The sequence below is a fragment of the Trichogramma pretiosum genome, unplaced genomic scaffold (genome assembly GCF_000599845.2).
Source record: "Trichogramma pretiosum strain Unisexual culture from Peru unplaced genomic scaffold, Tpre_2.0 scaffold8, whole genome shotgun sequence".
In the NCBI taxonomy this organism is placed as follows: domain Eukaryota; kingdom Metazoa; phylum Arthropoda; class Insecta; order Hymenoptera; family Trichogrammatidae; genus Trichogramma; species Trichogramma pretiosum.
Window position 1 is genome coordinate 2,696,287 of NW_019641699.1, and position 18,080 is coordinate 2,714,366.

The following is an 18,080-nucleotide window of genomic DNA, read 5'->3' on the forward strand; positions in this document are numbered from 1 at the left end:
GGCTGCACATAGCGCTGCGCAGTTTCGATTCAGGGATTCTTGAATTCGAATTGGTCGGCGCGCTCAAAAGGCCGGAATCGAAGGTGCGTATACACCAGCAGCAGCTAGACCTTCATACATATGTATCGAATATCGGTAACGAGCATCGCATGCATATGTAGCTACTTAATAATATGCGTATATCTGAAGGCACGTATTTGCCTTTTATCGAGCTTTCAGCGGCGTATATAGGCTCGATTGTATTCGCGCGACGCACTCGCGAACGTATGCTATGTCTGTGTATGTGTATATAAGCGCAGCAGACCACGACACATAAAACCGTTCATTTCTCGCTCGGTGCGCGAAAATTGATGTATTTTTAAATACAGATCCGCTCAATGACTTTGTTCGGGTGGTGGCGGCGCTGCTGCTGCTGCTCGAGCTCGAGCATAAAACCGCAAGGGAATGAATAATGTATCCACTGTCTGCTTGATGGTCTTTGTGAAACAGTCACCGGCGACGCCGGGGCTTGTGTTGTAAAAAGCTCCACCCAAAGACCGGGTCGCGAATTTCCATTTCGAGGACTTGGACTATATATACATAAGACCCCGCTGCTTGCCTTCGCCTCGTCGGCGGCTCGGGCGAAATAAAGTTTTTCACGCGGGCGAATGGGTAAAGCCGCTTAGAGGATGGAAAACTTAATTGTAGCTGTACGTTGTGTGAAGCTTGTACGCTGGCGCGCGCGCGCGCGTGCCTGGCCAAACTTTTCTTCTTCTCTGCTCTGCCTACATTTCTCTTACGCGCGTTACAAGACTAGCGTGTAGTATAGTGTATGCGTTCGCGCGCGCAAGAAAGCTGCATTAGCATATTCAAGTGCTGATTAATTTCCAAACTTAATATAAGAAAGAATTTATTTAATGAGTTCAAAGTCTCAGGCGTGCGCGCGCGCTCGGATAGTATCTACTTTGGTCGATCCATCGAGGCGGACGGCGAAGAAAAAAATTGTCGGAAAAATGGCCAAGCCAGGGTAAACCAGTAGCTTAGAGGTAGAAGCAGTACACACAAAAGAGCTGTCCAAACAGGAAAATTTTCAAAGCAAAGGGGTGGTGGTACAGGGGGGAGAGACTATATGCACTCAATCGACTACTAATACCACGTCCGCTTTCCGCGGCCAATGGTAAATTCCCTCGTAAAAAGGGTTTCCAGGTCGAGGTAAGAGAAAGAGCGAGAGAGAGAATGGAAGAAAAAATATCGAATGGAGAGAGTGAGAGAGAGAGAGAGCGCTTGCACAGGAGTAGTGCAACTTAATCGTTGGGTCAACAGAAGCTCGGAAGCGTAGCTCTCTTCTTCTCTTCTTTCTACTTCGAGACTATATTATATTTTATACGGTCTGATAAGCAACACGTACCTACGGCAAAGTATAAGGAAGAGCGACCAGATTTTGTGAATATAAGTATGTATAGCGGCTTCGGCGAGATATTATTCGTAAATACCTCTACGAGAAAGAATCGAGTAGAAAAAGTCAACGAACAGCCAGACGGCAGCTTTAGGCGTTCGAAATATATTATATGCATAATATTGTGGATCCAGAGAACTTACAAGTCGACGGTGATATATTTAAGGAATGCGAATGTACGAAACAAATTTTCTTGTCATTGTTACTTACCTAAAACAGAAAGAAAACATTTTATTAGATTTATTAAAATTATTACACTTTTTTGTAACGAGAAAATATATTGAAAATTTTCATTAAAAATAGCCCTTCGTGACAAACTTTTCTCCATCTTAATAACGTATCTACCCCATTAAGTCACCCTGGGATCTCTCCATCTGAGCGCGGAGCAGACTTTCGGTTCCCTTATTCGTCCTCGCGTTCAACAAAAGCGAGAAAATTCAACAAAAGAACAAAATTCGATACGCATCGGACATTCCCTTCGAAATATCATCCCGACACTTTTTTCCCCAGTTGAAGCCTTTGTGTACACATCGCGTTCGCGCGCGCCCATGGTCTGCTCTGGAGAAAACCATTGTTTACACGTCGAGCAACGCGCAAAAGGCAACGACCTCTTCGTTCATTCGTTCGTCCCATCCGGCTGCGTATTCACACTCACACACATACACGTACAAACACTCACAATCGCACGTATACACCTTTTACTTTTATCACAGTGATATTATGCGCCGTTGTATGTGGTCAGTTCGTAATTGACGTCACCAAACGCATTTTGTTATTTTTTCCTATTATTTTTACGATCGTTTGTTTGTTTGCCCTACTAGTAAGTACGATGTGTACTTACATCATATTATTTTATGCAAAAAATGAGAAGCAAAAAACAATCGAAAATTGAGCCAACTCGAAAAGATATTGAGCTAAAGTCGAATGTGATTTATATTTAATCCATTGGTGTAGGGGTTTCAAACCCTTTTTCAAGCTGTATTATATATCTTCCCAGTCAGAGTTGATAGGTCGTTAAAATATAGCGACTCTGTCAAATACGAACAGGGATATAAAAGAACGTGCGGATTTTTCCTCTGATACGACGCACACAATACATGCGAATCTTTGCGTTGTCGCTTCAATTACATTAGGCACATTTACAATAGGTTTAACTCGGCGTATAGTATGACTCTTTTGATCTATAAAAGGGTATTTTATCCTATACGTTACGAACAATCTCTAATTTGAGCGAACTACGATATTATTCGTACGCATTATCGAAGCAATTCGAGCCAAAAAAAACTCCCAAAGCCAAGATAAAATGAAACGCGAGCTCGGACCGTGGGCAAACGTTTGCTTACTTCGTCTCTTTCTGTCTCTGGGGGGGACCGACTCTTGACAAATAGTCGGCTGCCGTAGCCTGCGGCCAAAATTTCAAAGCTAAGTTGACATTTACGCGTGTTATACTTGCGTCAACTCGAGCCGAGAGAAGAAAATTTGAGGGACGCGCAGACGCACAGCAATATCGTATCGTCGAGCAAAGCTTTCTTTTTCCGGTATATGTAGTTTTTAATATAATATACATTGACAGATGATAGATTTCATGCCTCATTAATGACAAATTGTTTCGCACGAACGCAGGCGCGCGCATATAGAGAAATCAGCCACGCGGAGTAAAATTTAATTAAAAGCTCATCTATATATCGAGCGAGCACCTCGCGCTATAATATATTCGCGCGCCTGCATGAAAGCAGCGCAACGCGTCATTTTGGAAAATTTTAAATAATGCCCTGCGAAATAGCTCAAACCAACACAGTGCCGTTTATTATAATGCGTCGTTTGATTATCCACGAAGCCTCTCGCATCTCTGGTCATGCAATCGAGTATGCGGCAAGTTATTTAAATTAATATTTCTTACGCTCGAGTTAACTTAATTTTCAGTCTTATAGTAATAATAATAGGCGAGCGTAAGCTCGCGCGCGAAAATATATTCGAGAAAGAGCTCGAACACGCGCGCGTGAGCAGAAAATAATAATTCCCAACCTACAATTACAGGGGATCGCAAGATTTCTTTGAAGCGAGGCTTTATCAGCATCGTTTAATTGAATTTCAACCGCATTTTTATCGTTACGTGCGGACGTTCGTGCGTACTTCTTTTTTTTAGTAAAAAATAAAGTCACGGATTGGTCGATTTTAAGGTCGAGGGAAAAAAGTGCGCACTGAAAGCTTCGAGTGAGGCTCGATTGAGAATAGACGAACGTATACGTATATGCCCAATAGCTCAACTCGATTTAACTGCTCTATTTGCTCGTCTTTCGTTCGAGCATCAGTGGTTGCAACTAGACTCTCAAGCTCGTCCGTGCTTCACTGCGGTATATACACACAAGCTCGATGCATCTACTTACACGTACATGGACTAAAAGGACTCCAACTGCGTTGCTTTTTTGAGGGCGATGAGTGAAATCTTCGCATTTTTTTCTGTTGCGTCGTTTCGCTAGTGTTATTTGAAAGTTTTGAAAAATTATTAGAAAGCCATTGAAAAGACCTAATGAAAAAAATATTTTGCGGAGTTTACAGAAAAATTGTTCGATATACTTCCGACCAGTTTCGACCCCCCGTCGTAAAACTAGCTCGAGGTCCGAGCGCAAGAGAGAGTTTACAATCTGGCCTGCTGCATACGCGTATGTGGATAGCCTTTTCAGAGTTTACGATCATTTTCGAGTGCGCGGTGTATTTACTGCCAGCGATTGCACACTTTTCTGTCTTGAAAGCTCCGAATGAGTAATCGTTACGCATTTTGCGTCAACGCCTCTCGGCCCTTCTATGGGTACTTGGAATCCATACGCGCGTGAAAAATAAAATTTTCAAAAATATGTATTTATATTTATGTTTTATATGTATATATGTAACTGTGTGCTTGTTTCCCAACCGTACGATGATGAAAAAATTTTTAATTTTTTAAATGGAACGAACGCCTGACAACAAAAGGGGATAAATATTTCGTTGGAGCACGGCCTTTTTGATTCGCATTTTCCACGATATAAAGCTACATGCAGGTGCGAAAACAAAATGTACAAATGTATATAGTGTAATGCCTGAGGCAAATTAATTACTCTATAGCAAAATTAATTACTTTACAATTTAAAATTTCTGCTTATAAACACGTATATATACGCGTGCACTTGAATGAGGCTAACATTATGAATGCAAGCGAACACAATTTTTTATTAAAATGATAAAAAAATGGATATTTACAGGAGATCGAGTTACTTTGACTTTGTCAAGTTAAAGAATGGTCACGAATATAGCTATACGACATGGAAATAAATTATCTTGGTAATTGTACGAGAAAAAAATTCTTGTTCCATTTAATACAACTACCGCAATTTTTTCAAAAACTCTTACTTTGATAATCCAAAGATTTATGAGACAATTAAGTAAAAAAGTAATTGTTCACTTTGAATGCAAGGCCGTAACAAAAATGATTCAAACTGATGTAATACAAATTTGCGCCGCGCGCGGACACAGCGAGGCACTACTGTGTGTATACGCGCGGGCGTATATACTTATACGCGTGTAAGTAATGAGAAAAGTTATATAGAAAGGCCATGTTAGGCAAGTATAACAACACGATGATGGCGACACAAGATGCAAGTCTAGTTACACTGCAAACGAGATGATCTCGTACTGCTATACTCGTGAATTCAGAGCACGCCTGACATTTTCGAGTTTACGACTCTGAGAGATACACTATGTATACATACACATGTATAGCGCCAGTTTGAATTGTCATTTGCGAGTGCATATACACACTGGGCTATACGTGTGTGAGTGTGTATATATTGCATCCTACGCCTAACACTCTGTACACGCGACGCGACGGCAAAAGAAGAGAGAGAGAACGAAACTAAATGAAATTTTTACTTTACGTCCCCTGGGAAATGAGTACGAACGAATGGGGATTTATAAAAAAGCGATCTCTTCGCGCGCCTTCTTTATTGGGAGAATTCGTGGCTATAAATAGATGAAGCGATCTTATTATTAGAAGGATCAAATTTTTCAGTAAGCTAGCGAGATGACGATACTTTTTATGCAAAAAATTGAAAAAAAGGACAATAAAACAAAGTTGTCTTGGCGCAGGAATGACATGTACCTATAGATACAGCGCGCGCGCACAGTCAATATCGAAAACTGATCACGTCGATAGGGGGTGGTGGTGAAGCTTCAACTTCGAGATGACCCCAAGCATAGCTTTTCCAACGTTCGAACACGTATTACTAGCTTCGACTCTACTTTTCTGAGACTTTGGCTTGTCCACGTTGAATGCCCAACACAGTCCCAATGCATGTACATGACGCAGGAAAATCCAAAAGAGTGACACTATTTCGAGCTTTTGCACATCATCCAAAAGTGGGATATATTTTAGAGAAGATATAGCGAGGAAAACTTATTAAACTAATTAAGGTGCGTACACGTGGAGTACAAATATGCTGATTAAAGTGCCCAAGCGCGCGCAGGAAGATACGGGCGTACATAGCATTTGCACTTGTTTGCCGTGCAGTTGCATAGGTACACAAAGTTTGCAACTGATGAGGATAAACGTAAGACTGAATAATAGGGCTAATCTAGGGAAAGGTGCCGGCAGCTGCAGGGCGCTTATTTTAAAGATAGAATAATCAATGGAACTTAAATGGCTCACTTCGATTGATGAGAAATCGCGCGCCCGAGAGAAAACTCGAGAATTCAATTTACGAATTCACATGATACTCCAGTCGATCAGACGCACGCGCATACTCCAAAGTCCATAAAAATGAGAGAAAGAAAGAAAAAAAGGAAGATGTGGAAGTATCGAAATTATAGGTACTATAATAATTTGAAGCAAATAGCGTATATAGGTATTACGTATAGCAGCAGCAGCAGCAGCAGTTGCATTTATAACCAATCGCTGAAAATATTTGCTCTGCGTACGTGTGCGCTAGCGTTTTTTCTTTCCCTTTCTCCTCTTTATTCTCCGGGCGCATCTGCATATATACACATTTAGTTTTCCAATTTCTTGGCTCCCATATTCTTGCTTTTATGTATCCTGCTTGGATTCCTGCCGCGGTTTTATATCGCAAGGCCGATAGCAAGAAAAACAGCACCAACGGCGTGTTTTGCTCTAAGCGCGCGTGTATGTGCACGCTCGGCGGCGGCTTACATTTGCAGGAAGGGCAAAATACAGACTAGAAATAAAGAGAGAAATAAACGCGTGAGAGAAGTGGGACGCTCGGGCATGAGTAACAACAAAACGGTGTACAGCAAGACAAATGTTATATTTATTTTTAGCGCTAAATTTTTTTTATCTATTCAAACCTCTAAAAATGTGTATCGGCATTGTAAATTATTTACACGCTTGCATAATATGATTCTCGCGTGATAGTTACATTTTTCGGAAAGCATATACATGGAATTTTCAAACGCCGAAATAAAAAAGAAGAAAAAGAAAGTAGAAGAAGGAACGGAGAAATGCTTTGCAATTTTTTCGGCCGTAAAAAAAGCTCGAGGTGCAGCGAGCAATGTAGCGTGCGTATACATGTACACATGCAAGGGTATAGTATAAGAAAAAGTCAAGTTCAGAAACGTGCTAGACAGCTGCAGCAGCACAGTAGCAACCGGGAGCGAAAAGAGAGGGAGGAAAAGCGAAAATTACCCCCGCGGCTCGTGTCGCCACTGCTACACACGGATGCGAGATTTATCGCGCGCGACTCGCTTTACATCCGCTTTTATTTCTACCACGGGAGAGGGAGTAAATCTTGGCGTTTTTTTCCCTACCCTAGTGCACTATACACAGCTACATGCAGCGAAATCGTCAAGGCCGCGAGACTTTCATTTCGCTACTGCCGCTGTTGGTGGTGCTGATGCTGCTTACGAAAGCCTACTGAGCTGCTGCTGCTGCTGCTGCCACTGCAAGTACCTCTTGAGGACCTAACCCTCCCCTGCAGTTTCTTTTTCTTTTCACGTTTCACATTTTTTCTCCTTCTTCGTCGCCTTTTTCTGTTTTTATCTTGAAAATTATGTGCTTTGCGAGCCCCCAAACAACTAGTCCCCAACGACGAAACGAGATTTCGAGTCTTGTAATGCTCACTCCCAAAGTTAAGATGTTCACGATGTACATAAACAGGATGACTATACCGCACGCTTCGAATGTGATGTAGATTTTATTTAAATTGAATACCCAGTATATCTCGATATTTAATCTGTTCCGGAAAACAGCCGATGCGTGTAGCGAGCTCGCTCCCATGCGATCAAAGGACATTGTCATTTGGCCAACGAAAATATCACTTTGATAAAGTATACGGAGCGAAAATCCATTAATGCATTGCCCCGTAAGTGCCAAAAAGTTTTAAACTGTAGCGATGCTGCTTTCTCGTAAGCGCAAAAAGAGAGAGAGAGAGAGAGAGAGAGAGGAAAATCTATGCGTACATGAAATTCGAGATTTCTGCATCAGTTTGATGGCTCGGGAGAGAGAAAAAAAAAGAAAATAACAATCGATACTGTAATGAATTTTTTTTCGGTGCCTCTGGCTTTTTTTTTACTCCTAGTGGTATACGGTGACAGCAGCATATAGTCTGTGCGTATCGTACACTATACCCACACACATATATACGTATGACACTGCGAGAAATTTTTTGAGCGAGGAGAGAGATTAAACGCGAGCGGGAGTCGAGTCGAAAAAAAGTTTTCTGAAATTCGTTTGTGAAACGCGCTCGCGAGCGCATACAGCGAATATATATTCAGCCAATAGCGCAAATATGAATGCATGATCAAAAGAGAACCGTGCGACGAAATTGACGATAGATCAAAAATTTCATTCAGCGCCTCGAATGAATGTGTACTGTGATTGCGAATACTAATTTTTACAATGGTTCTTAACGCAGCGTGGGCACTGATCCATGCAGCGGGTTACATTTTTCCCGTACCTACATCGGGAATATTCCCTAAATGCAAAAATGTATCGTATTAATAAATGATATATTGCACCGGGAACGATTATTTTCCGATGTACACAAAAAAAATAAGAAAAGGAAGGCACATGCGCCCCCATGAACCCTGGGGTACGCGCACAAAAAAACGCATCTCTCTCTCTCTCTCTCTATCTCTCTTTCTGCAATGCTGTTGCTGCAGCAGCGCAAGAGTTTTCTTACCCACAGGCCAAAGCGCACATGCACACACACGAGCAAGCGTATATAAATGGAATATATCCTCGAAGCTGGAAGTTGCTGAGTACGGCGTGGCGCCAAAGTCGAATCGATTTTCAGGGCGTTGCATCGAGCGCGCAACGTTGGCCGCGCAGCATCCAGAGCGCACTCACTTGCACACACACACACACACACACACATGCGAGTTTGAGCGCGTAGCGTAGGTATGTATCAGTAATGCTTGGTGCAGTGTATATACTTCGAGTACGCGACGAAACTGAGGGGCTTGAAGAGTACATTACACCAAGGGAGAGAGAGAGAGAGTGAGAGAGAGTGAGATGCGGATCATATACACGGCGCTGCCTCGACGTGCACGATTAATGTTCGCATCTACACTAGCTTGAATGATTATTTACCCTCATCCAGGTGATCGTTTCAACGCGTCAATCGCGAGAGAAGGCGAATAATTGCTTCAATATCGCGCCAGGGCACACTGTAACCCTCCGGATGCGCCGCGGCAAGACTTGTTTCGTGCTCCATTATTCGTAATGCTGTTGCTGGATATATATACGCGCAATACGGGTCGAGGCTTTTCTAGCTGAGACGCTACAGGTACGCCAATATGTATTATATATAGGCGGGATTAAGCGATTTACAATTGTTACAAGGGTTAATTCGATGTGCTCGGCATATACAGCAGCGGCAGCAGGGGCCAAAGAGAGAGTCGAAGGAGCAGCGGCAGCAGCAGCAGAAGGGACGTTATACGTAACACGTGATCGCAACGCATCGCACCCGCTCGCGCATGATCGTCATGAATACATTACTTGATGATTGTGCGCATTACGTATGTTGCATTGCCCATTGCTTTGACGTCGGATGCGGTATAACAATTTGCTACAACAATTTATGAGCTTTGCCCTCCTTCACAAGTACATATGTACGCGTACATTACGTTTCGTATTATAATTTATTAGATTATAAGCACGCAATAACTGATATTGGGTGACGGGAGCTCATAATAGTAATGTGAGCTGCTTGTGAGCGCGCGCGGTAAGTTGATTTGTCACAGATGCGAAGAGAGCTACTACTACGACTCATGCCAACTGCGCGATACACAATTGAAAATCGAGTAATTACGTATAGTACTACGGCATATGTACGAGAGCAGCAGCGATTGCAAGTACTCGAAAAGTTAACGCTGCAGCTCTACTTAATGTACAGGTATGTCTCTCTGTGTAGCACGTGTATGTGTGTGTGTGTGTCTGCGAGTACTGCGCGAGTTCTGTGGCAGTACTGCATGTTTGTTCTCTCTTTCGCGAAACTTTGAGCTATTCAAGCAGAGGCAGTGCGCCAGTGCCAGTATTATAGCAACGTGAGCTTACGTGCACGGCATTGTCTTTCATCCTCTGGCATACACGTACACACGCACACATACGTACGTGCGCGCGTATATACCAGAGAGCACCATTTCAAATTTGGACTTTGCACTTTGAACTACCTCTCATGTCGGTGTTTGCGCCTTTTTGTTCGTCACTGCGAGGCAAGTGTATTTATTTATGCCTTTGCACGCCTCGTCAAACGGTTTTGCGCAATATGCTCGCGTGCTTTGGTATGACAAAAAAATCAACTATGACGAGAAATTAACTTTTTCACGACTACGCGTAGCTGCCAATACATCTGAAGCCGTGTATGATCAATCGTTTCCCTGGAAAATCGAACGTTAGTGTTTCTATTTTCCTTCTACGTATAGGCGTGTGTGCAGTACTTGCATATTTGAAAATGAAGAAAGCATAACAATGCTGCGCTGCGTCGGACCGGTCCGGATTTATACATACACGCATAAATACGCACGCACACACGAGTTATATAGCCATTATTTGGCTTCGAAACTACCTTGGCCGCAAAGTTAGAAAGTTCTCCTGAGGCTGTGTGTATGATCGCGCGCTGCGCACCATAGCGACAGAGGCCAATATAATATCGCGCGAGCGCGCAACCTGGGTATAGCGTATACCTCGTGGGAAATTGATAGATTTTCATTATATTTTGTTGATCTTTTTTTTTCAAAGAAAATCGCGTGGCCTCGTGGCTTTTCTGAATATTTGACGAATCAAAATACAAAACCCGGAAAAGCTCTTGTAAGCCTTCGACTCTAGTTTTCTTAGAAAGCAAGGGGCGCGTATACATTTTCTTTGCGGAACCCACAGGATAAAAAAGAAGTTGTTACAATAAACACGGGGGCAAAAGTGGGAGAGATTGACGTATTGAAAAGAGTTTGGAATAAATTAAATCGAGAACACAATGTTTCATTTTAAAAATTGAACGTAGAGACATCAACGGTAGGGTGTACAAAAAAAATTAACAAATTTAATTAATTGATGAACTATAATAGCAACATATTAATGACAGTCATCGCGAAACACGACAATTTTCATGTTTTCATATAATTTTTACTCCGATCTTGCTCTGTTGCTTATTAAATTACCTTTCAGTTCCTCGAGCTTTAGCTTCGATGCGATCGTATTGCGTAACTCTCTCTCGCCGCTCGGTAAATATGACGAGCTTGTTATACGCTCTCGTGTACGATATTTGTACGAAGAAATAAAAGAAAAAATGAGTACGTTCCATTAATAATATTTTCAATTAATTTCCGTGCCGATTTGTAACTGTGTTGATCGATAACGCGTAATTTATGCACAAGGTAATGGCAATCTGGTGCAATTTGAACGTGCTTCGCATTTTCGAACAACATTAATTTTTTTTAAACTTGGGTGCAAAAAAACGCGTCTCTGCATTAATGAGTAAACTGAAAAATTAGTATAAATAGAGTGAACTTCACTCAAGTCGTCACATTCGTTTAACAGTCTCAAAGTTAGCGACTAATCCTAAACAAAGTAAGTGGTGGTGCTAGTTTCTGTAGTTTTTTGTCAAATACGTTAATTGAACAATTGTTCACATATTGCTTCAGATGCAACTCGCAACTTCTTTCGTCATCCTTTCAATGGGACTTATTGCCGTCATCTCCTCCGCTGTAAGATCTTTAATTTTTATTATTGCACAACCTACCATACGAACTTTATATAGAATATTACTTTTAAAAAATTGTTCTACTTCATTAAAAAATGGTATAACATTAATGTTACGGACTAAAGCATTCACTGCGTTCAAAGAATCTTTTCAATTTACAAATGTCATCAAAAAATCAACATTTTGTTAAAATTGTCGTCAAAACTCAATCAAGAATAATTCCAGTGCTATCAGCATTTAATAAAATCAAAATCAATACATAGAGTATAGTCTCGTTTATATTGTTATTCAAAAGTGTTGACTGTACTATAAATTCTTCAGCACACATTCATTTCTATAATTGTCTCGAAAAATAAAAATATTTATTCAATTCATCATTTGATAGGCTGGTCAACTAGTTTACGGAGGTGCAGGAAGTGGTAGCAGCAGCTCGAGCCAATCTTCCTCGGGATCACGTTCCATTGGTCATGGACATGGATTGTATTAATTTAATATCAAATAATATTTATAAAATTTGTCATCTTCGATCGAAATAATTGGAAAAATTGAAATAAAAATGCAGCATTCTTAAATCGAACTCGCTTTCCTCGTTCTAAACTCATTCTTTCACCCACTTTTCCCCTATTTTAATCGAGTTTTTTTCAGAAACATTTTTGTAAAATAATAAAACGCAGATGCGAGAGAGAGATTCTAGCACACATGCTCTGGAGTGACGTGTTGGCATTGCAAAAACGAGAAAAAGAAGAATATTGTTTTGTCCTGCGCATGCCGGGAATAATTTTCAAAGTATAAAAATTGAACGGGGAAAAAGACAGAAAATGGCAAATAAAGAATACGAAACAGTCTTGAATACGTGCTTTGTGCGTATATACTGCTGCTGCTGCTGTGCAAGATAAAACTAGTGTGTCTCGGCTCGCTGCACTGCGCATGCCACACAGTCTATGTGGTAAAATTTTATTAAAATTTTTTTCTTTCCCAGTCTTAGCCCTAGTCGCGCATGAACGATAAAACACGCATAACTTGAATAAACTTCCATTTAAAATATGTATTTCTCGTTATAAAGAAATAAACATCCTTCGATTGCTTTCGTTTGCCCAACTGGGCGTAATGATTATTATTTTCTTTTAATAATACGTAAAAACAACAAATAACAGTTCGAACGGCAATGGGGGGATTTTATATGTTATAAAGCAAAAGCGCGTATAAAGCAAGCCCGGACAAGTTTACCTTGAAGAAAAATCAGAAACAGAGCAACAACAACACGAACAAGAACAAGAGAGAGAAAGAGAGAGAATAGCGCGAGAGAGAAACCCTGCTTGGTTCAGCATCTCTCGAATTTGCAATACACGCGAGCAGCATTTCGTGCTTACTTCGGTTGCTACTGTAAACACAAAAGCTCGGGCAGGTTGCGTTGCAGGCTGTATACGTAGAGGTATATAGAGATATCTGCGGAAGAAAGTTGCTATTGTTTTCGCAGCATCCACGCTACTATTTACGATATATATAACACGTATCGGAGAGGAGAAAAGAAACGATGAAAGAGCAAAAAGTTTTTGCACAACGTGTATCAAACTTTTCTTATATAACGATGGCCCGTTAATTAATAGAGACGGATCGGCTATTATGGATCGGAGAACTGCATGGATATTCGAACAATATTGGGTTATCCATGGAGTTGTATTCAATCAAAAATTAAAACATTGTTGCGTACGCTTCGCGGGTCTATCTACTCATACAAAAGCGTTTTCATCTTCTCTCCCTGAGTGACGCAGCAGGATGGGGTGTAAGTGGGTGTGTACAAAGTGGCCGCGTATAAATTCACGTTTAAATTCGTTAAACTATGCGATAACTTGGCTCACTCACCCTCATTAACTATAACTTACCATTGGGAATGCGAATAAGTTATACAGTATATTTGTTCCTGTACGAAGCTATGCACGGAGTGAGAGAGAGAGAGCCGAGAGAAAGATAGAGAGGAGAGAGAGAGAAAGCTCGGCTAATAAAATTCGCTTTGGATTTCAGTCATTGTCTTTGTTCGTGTGTTTGCAAATGCCATTGAATAATGGCTCCGGCGATATTACGACCAGTTATATACGACTTTGGGGTTAGAATGATAGCTCTCGAGAGCTATGAGAGACTTTTTCTAACCTTTTTTTAAACCTTTCCTCCGCAAGAGTCATATTTTGAGCTTAACGTATGGAGGACAAACACACACGCACACACGCATACCCACACACAAGCGCGCACATGCACGTATTATGTGACGCGAAGAAAACGCTACACACATATACACGCATTCAAGCTGCTGCTATCTAGTCGAGTGGACTGCAGGGTATAATAACCTCTAGGTTGCGCGCGACATGTGCATTAGTGCGGCAAGTGCTTAAGGGACCGGATTAGGCAACACGCAAACTCGTGCACATAATATTGCATTTATACGTGATCATCGAAACGCCTCGAGAATTAACCATCTCTGCAGCAAAAAAACCGTAATTACCCTCCCATCCCATCGACTTTTTTTGTTCCACACGCCTAATCAATTCAAGAGACAGAGAGAAAGAGAGAGAGAGAGAGAGACAGAGAGCGAGACAGAGAAAGAGAAAGCAACTGAAACATACGAGCGCAAAGTGCACAATGTCAATGCTTGCACACTAAGGAGCTTCTACCTACATTTGCTCTCGCAATCCACGGTGTGTACCTTATGCTTTATTCTCTTTCAGTCTTAATTAAATAAATCAAGCTTTTGCAAGCAGCAGGCAGCACCAAAGCTCGACTCCGCAGAGTTTTCGTGATGTTTCTTCGCCAATCTCGCTTTCCAAATCTCTCTCTCGCTACGCACATCTGCTTTCGTGTATGCGTGTTTGACCTTATGAGTGAAATATTTCAGCAAAGACGGAGGAGCGTGCAGCAGGCTGCAGAGCGAATTTCGCCTAACGCGCGCCGAGAAACGAAGTATGAAAATTAATGCGCACAAAAGTCCCGGCATTGGACTGCGTGTCTGTGTATGTGTGTGGGTAAGTGTACATACGTACTTATACAAACTAGACGAATGTTAATGTAAATATCTGCTCGCAGCGAGGATGTTTGAGAAAGCCGAATATTTGTAAAATTCACCTGAAGCAACGTTTAATTTATGAGGTGAATAACCTCTCTCACTCTCCCTTAAATGGATTTCAATAGTTTTAAAAACATATAAATCTGAGAAAGTTAGATTATGATATATATTTCGTAAATCGTGCATTCATACAATTCAAAATGTAAATGATGGAAAGTCGCGCTAAGGAGGAAGAGCCAACGTATCCAAAACTGCGGCATTCGTAGATACGTACGAGAGAAAATGCCAGGATTATTCGACTCTAAACTATGTACGAACAACTCAACTCAAAGGTGGCTTTATTCAATTTACATTAGAAAATGCAATGAGATGTGCCTTCTTATAGACGAACAAACATGCGCTTATGCGCGCACGCATTGTGTGCAAAAGTTACCGTCTTAAGGCCGTATCCGTGCCTCTGTCTCTTGATATTCTAAAACTTGGGTTGCGCTAGTTGACTTTAAGCTACATATTCCAGACACTATTTAATTGTTTGGAAGAGCAAAAAACCAAATGATACGTAAGGAAAAAAAATTAGAATAGGCGCACACTGCGTGCTAGCTTTTAAGCTCGCGTAAGTTGCAAGCATTCAAGATTTTCAAGCCAGTTACATTCATTATGTGGGTAGCTGCATCAGCAACAGCAGCGCAGCTCAGCGATGTATATTTAATAGCATCGGACAAGTTTAAAATCCGCGCGCGAAAGCAACACGACAGCGGCAAATCCGTACTAACAGTATTTTCCAAACTCTCTCCCCTTCCCCACTCCGCCCCCCACAAATGCCTCATGAAAGTATACACGAGTATTATATGTTAACGCACTCGTCTTTCTCATCCGAAAAGGAGAACAATCGCTTTATACAGAACACTGGTGGCTCAGTAAGAGAGAGAGAGAGAGAGAGAGAGAGAGAGAAAATTTTGCCAGTTGTACGCTACCATTACCTGGGTATGCGTTAGAATTCAATTAGGCGTTTCGTCTTTTGTTTCCGAGGACTACTAGCAGTTGGAAAAGCTACTTTGACTCACGAACAATGCTATATATGTATACGCGCGCAAGAGCTTGCTATTTTTGTAGCTTTGTCGGAGCAAAGAATTTTATTTGATTTTGACGGAATTTTGTGAAATGTATAAATTTAATTTGCAAGTAGTTCGCTTCGTATACGTGCTTATTACTTGATTATACGAATTTTTTTGACTGAGAAAAATCGTTTGACGGATTAGTACTTTGAGAATTCATTAGGGAAATCATTTTAGCCAATTTTCATCACAAAATTCACTTACTAACTTCGTCGCACAAATACATATCATTAAATCCTGTAATACTGACAATTATAACGGTGAGTTCTTAAAAAAGTCAACTAAAACTTTTTTAATCGTCTATTGGTACCATTTAAAATGTGCACATACAATAACACGGATATAATAATAACCGACACTTTTCCTTTCTCTCTCTCTTTCATTAGGTAAGAGCGCTCCCCTTTTCTCAACTGGTTAAAGAAATCGGATTGTATACCCTGACATTGCTCGAGTTTCATGCAGGTATGATATTAAATTTCTTACGGACGCGACGAAAAAAAAATCTATCGTCATCTTCATCTTTCTTGCTCTTTTTTCTATAGCTATTGTGCAGCTTATCCTTTTATGATATTCATTTTTTTCCATTCAAATATCTCAAGACGCATCCCTTTAAATACGCAGAGTCTAGTGAATTTTAATGACGATGTAAATAATGCTCTAAAATGAAATGAAATTATTGATTCGAATTTTTTTACAAAATTTTAGTTTTTCAGACTTTTCATTACTTTTCCCCAAAGCCATACAGGTTCAATATACACTTCATTTTTCAATTTGGATTGCACGTGTTCTTAGTGAATGAAAAATCCTGCACTTCTACGAGCGAAAGTCAAAGATCTACCCTTGACGAGAAAAAATAGTGAACGAGAGAGAGAAAGGAACGACGCCGAGATTTAAAAGGATTAATTAATTTGTTAAAAGGCGTTGAGCAAAAGAGCGGGAGCAAAAAAATGCGCGTGAGGGATGGGAGGAAATGACACGAACGCGTATAAGGGGCAACGCACAGACAGATCCCAACGATATCAAGTTAATTTTTACGAGCAAACCTGCAGCCTCTTGATAAAAGAAAGAGAGTGAGAGAACGAAAATTCAAACAAAAAGTCTTTCCTTGGATTCACGCGCGCATACGTTTTTTTTTTGTTAAAGTATAGAGATACTAGCTCGTAAAGTTCCTAGTTTGAAAAAAAAACCTTTTCATAGAGAGCTTTTTCTGCAGGAAATTGCCCGCGCATTGTCAAACGTGAAATTTTATTAATAAAAGAATATATCACTGCAATATGAGCCACCTCAATATCAAATTGAAATATCTGCTGGGCTGGAGAGTTTCACTTTTTTTCTTCTTCTTTTAAATAATACTATTTTACGATAAAGTTAAAAAAATTGTTACAACAGAATTAACCAATACTCTGTCAAATATGATCATGTATCTGCACTAATTTATATACGTTGCTCAACCTTACACGTAATTAATACCCGAAGATAATATTTCTTTTGAACAAAGAACACCTGGGTGCAAGCTCATGTCGAGAGTTTACAGCAGCAGCAGCAGCAACGGCAGCGGCTTCAAACAAGAGCCCGTCGTGCATTCTTGCATAATTCGCTTCTTCTTCTCTTTCGTTCTTAAACTCACCCTTATCTATACTATGCGTTTCGTTGAGAGAAAAGGAGATTACATTTCGCTCTCTCGAGGTAGTAGTCTTCTTCTTCTTCGCCTTCGTCTTTACTTTTTTTTCTTTCTCTCTGTCAGTTCTCTTTCTCGCTGGCATACACACTTTTGGCTAAAGACACAGAGTAGTTGCGCCAACGTTTAGTGCGCACGCGGTTTTTTTCTCGAGTGCGGCAGCAGCAGCAGCAATTCGTCGTCCACGCCACTTTTTTGCTTCCTTGTCGCGGGCTCAACGTTCTTAAGGGAAAGTAAAGAGAAAAGCGGCTCTTTCTTTTTTCGCGTACTTTTGAAACATAGGTAGGATGTTATCGGATTTGCCCAAGACGAGCTTCTTCAACGTATACTTTTTACGTTCATTGTAATTTTACACCTCTCAAATATATTACATATTATAACGTTCAATTGAGAAGTTCTATTGCTAGCTCTTAAAACTTTCCATTGTCTTTTGCGTTCATATCATCGTCTAGAATCAATCAATCAATCGAGTTTCCAGCTAAGCATCAAATGAATTCTACTTTGGCGTATACTCCTGGTTAGACCAAAGCCCTTTCCCGAGGCAAACTCGGCTTTCGCAATTCATTTCATATAATACCAAGCAAATCTCGCAACAGCTCCCCCCCCCCCCCCC

The 18,080-nt window shown here is 40.8% G+C and overlaps 1 protein-coding gene and 1 long non-coding RNA gene across 8 annotated transcripts in view; one reads left to right on the top strand and one right to left on the bottom strand.

Annotated features, from left to right (window-relative positions):
- Positions 1–18,080, bottom strand: part of LOC106653041 (nephrin-like) — an 81,668-nt gene that overhangs the window by 34,552 nt on the left and 29,036 nt on the right. The window lies entirely within an intron of this gene.
- Positions 11,433–12,164, top strand: LOC106653042. The gene is made up of 3 exons (XR_001339398.2): positions 11,433–11,486; positions 11,561–11,623; positions 12,005–12,164. It is a non-coding gene; the product is annotated as an uncharacterized LOC106653042 (long non-coding RNA).